The sequence below is a fragment of the Siphateles boraxobius genome, unplaced genomic scaffold (assembly GCF_051911475.1).
Source record: "Siphateles boraxobius isolate OS27281-9 unplaced genomic scaffold, OSU_SipBor_1 63, whole genome shotgun sequence".
Taxonomy (NCBI): Eukaryota; Metazoa; Chordata; class Actinopteri; order Cypriniformes; family Leuciscidae; genus Siphateles; species Siphateles boraxobius.
The window spans coordinates 547,501-551,267 of NW_027509190.1; positions in this window are offsets into that span (position 1 = coordinate 547,501).

The following is a 3,767-nucleotide window of genomic DNA, read 5'->3' on the forward strand; positions in this document are numbered from 1 at the left end:
AATAACCGACAACCATCCGTGTGAGTTCATGCCATCTGATGAGATCTGAACAAACTATTTCACATTAGCATAACAATATAAATGAAACAGTGTCTCAGAAACTTAAGACTTGAAATATTCCTGACCAAATTAGTTGAGACTGTGGAAAAAAACATACAACCTTATATTGTAGTTGCTTAATTTCCTATCTATCTGTCTGTCTGTCTGTGCATGTAGACCTACATGTTGCCTACAACAGCCTAATGACTGCCTCTTGTCCTATAGAGATGCCAAAGGAAGGAAAGCCAGATTCATTCTGGACCGGCGTCATGATGCTGTTTGCCCAGGGGAAATATAAATTTTCCACTGGCCAGAGACCTGGGAGCAGACGTTGGAAGGCAGTGTTAGAGAGGATAAAGAATTGTCCCCTGACCCCTGCATTTGGCCTAACGGTCAGAAAAAAAGACATTTTTGAGAAAAAGATCCCCTGCAAATGTGGCTACCATGATGTAAGTAATGTCATTGAATCCTTAAACATATGATATGAGACAAAGATGCTGACAAATGCTTCCTCTACAGCTGTTTCCCATGGCTGGTTCTTCGTTGTGCTTGATTCTCCAAATCACTGTTTTGATGCAGAGTTTTGTGTGATTTAGAGGATAAGAGGATATAGAGAGTAAATACAAAATATTGTTTCCCTCAGTCAGGACAGCAGACAGGGACCGCAGCAGGTCCACAGCAGACAAGCACCGCAGCAGGTCCACAGCAGACAGGGACCGCAGCAGGTCCACAGCAGACAAGGACCGCAGCAGGTCCACAGCAGACAGGGACCGCAGGAGGTCCACAACAGACAGGGACCGCAGCAGGTCCACAGCAGACAGGGAGCGGTGATAATACCATGACATGCTCCCTTTGTGCTCAGGAAGTGCTCTTTGACCAGTTTACTCAGCACCTGTCAGACTTCCATGTCCAGGAGCAGTGTGAGCAATGCGGCACAAAGGCCATGGGTGCTGTCAGGTTATCAGAGCACCTTGAGAAGTGTCATGTCTCAAAATCTCCCACAGACCTCCCAAACATTTCTCCTCTAACCCCTTCAGCCCGTCCCTCCACTACCCCAGCCCAAGAGATGACACCGACACCAATCGTCTCTCCCCGAGATGCTCCAGCTCCAGTCTGCCTCACAGCCCAAGAGACGACACCAACCATCTGTCTCCAAGTTGCTCCTGCTCCTAGCCCTTCCACACTATCTGAGATGGCACCAGCGACTCAGAGTGGCACACCACTTCTTCCTTCTCCTGCTTCTGCTCCTCCTCCAGCAGCACCAGGGCTCCCAGTCCCTCTGTGCTTTCCAGAGGTAAGGAGGGCCAGGTTTTTGCCAAAGCCGTTCCTCCGGGTCATCAAGCCAGGTGATCGGGAGTGGATTGCCCACATCCTCTATGACGCAAGTTGGCAGCTGAGACAGAATGTCAGGGAGAATTGGCACCACCCCCCCAAGCCCAATCAGATCTGTGGCACCTCCAAACCCACATGATTACTTTCGACAGAGGATGTTCCTGGGCACCAATGCGTATGTGGGGCATCCCTCTGAAATGCACTCTGTGCAACCGAAAGATGCACCACTCTGGCATTTACACCAAGGTCAGAGAGGTCATTGATGTGGATAGCAAGTACTATTTAATAGGGGGAGATTACCCAAGGTGCAGCCAGTGCAAACAACCTGTCTGTCCTTGGAGTAGTGACATTTTAAAGCAACTTGACCCCTCTAAACCGCAACAAATTCCCTGCTGTGTTGACTACACATTTGGCACTGGACAGAAAATGTGTGACACTTTTGCGTCCTAGAACAGCAGGGAATAGCTCCAGTTACCTGCAGCAGGCCTTTCAAGAGGCACACAGTGAGGAGTGGGCTAGGAGATCCTGTGACTATTTCACAGATTGTGAAATTCACAAGAGATCCTGCCTGAAGCAGTCCCAGGCTGTTTATCCCCCACCACCACCACCCTTCTCTCCCTTGCCCCTGGCCCAGTGGTTCGAGACAGTGCATGCCAACGATGTTGTCGGTCACCTTGATGAACTCAAAGGTGTCACCACTTCAAAGTTTGGCAGAATTCTGAAGCTTGATTCCACTAAGGTAAATGTAAACCTATATAAGCTTGAGCTCATTTGTTCTTTTAGGGTTTGATAAGAATACATATGCTAATGATGTATATACTTTTGTTATAACAGGTTACCAAAAAACTTGCTGGGGGGATTGAGAACACGGCAACATGGATGTCCAATGTGGGGAACGAGTATGGTCAGGTCCTCAACTCGGTCCTCACAACCGGCGAGGGGGCTGGGCTGGATGACTTGTGATCGTTCAACGGTACAGGGATGCTGGTGAGCCACAGCCAGCTGCTATCTATGTGGATAGAGACTGTTGCAGTGACAGAGGTGGGTTTCCTGTAATTTGTGTTGATGTTTTTTTTGCCAAATTAAGGCAGTTGGTGACAATACAAACCAAAAAATGCTTTTACACAGGAGTGAGCCCAGTTCTCCATTGGTTTCGGCCATGGACGTCCACTGTGCGGTTGGATGTGTTCCACTTTATGAGGCGATTCACCAACGGTCTCACCACAGAACACCATCCACTGTACGGTACGTTGCTCCAAATTGTCGAGTTGCATTTTTGAATGGGATTACCAGGACATCTGTCATCTGAAAGAGGCGAAGCGGTCAGAGCTGAGGCAAAAGCATCAGGGCCACGAGCCAACAGATGCCCAGGTGTTGGCGAGCATCAGCTCTAAAGAGCTAGCCAAGCACTGCCGCAGGAAAACCCGTGGAGTGGAGGAGACTCGTGCCCTCATCAAAAGTCTTCTTGACTCCATGTGGCACCTTGTGGACGGCACTGGGCTGCACCTTATAAACCATGAACGCATGTCTCAAGTGTGGGAGGTACAGCAAAAGCACCTTGCCTGCATTCAGGATCCACCAGGAGTGCAGCTTTACACAAACATTGGGTCAGGGCTGGAGAAAGGAGAGAAGACACTGGATGTGCTAAGATGCAGCAGAGGGTCCTCCTCTCTGGAAAGCTTTCATAAGCACCAGTTTGCTTTCATTCCAGGCATGTTAAAACCTCACACACATATGGTATATTTTGCTATTGAATGTTGACATAATATTGTTTTAATTTGTTGTAATCAGTGATCCTGTTTTTTGTCTCATCCGGGTGGAGATGCAACAACAACACAAGAATAACATTCGTTTGATGTCCAATGTGAATACGCTCAGCAACAAAGTGTTGGGAAAACCTCTTCTTCCAGAGTTTATCCCCCCTGGGAAACCTAACGGTAAGAAAAGTCTGCTGTTGATGATGATCAGACCTATATTGTGACATGGTAGGCAAGTAAACAATAATTTTTCCCTTGGTGAATACTTATTGCAGGAGAGCGTATTGCTGTAGAATATCTTCTGGTACAGTCCAACAGAGGAGATCTTATGAGCCAGCAGATTGGTATTGGTGAGGTACATCCTGCCTGAGATCTTGGATGAAGTCCTCGAGGACGAATGTCCTGATGTGACCGTACCACAGGCTCATGACCTCACATTGCAGGTAATATTATATCAAGAGTATATCAGACATCAAAAAAATATTTTAAAACTAATAAACAGTTCATTTTTAATGTAGAAGAGACACAAAAAATGTAAAAGATTGTTTATTCTTTATTTATTCTTTATTCTGTGTATACTTTTATTAATCACCTCAGCAATTTGGAAGCGGTGGCCCTAGGCCCTAGGCCCTGGCCAGA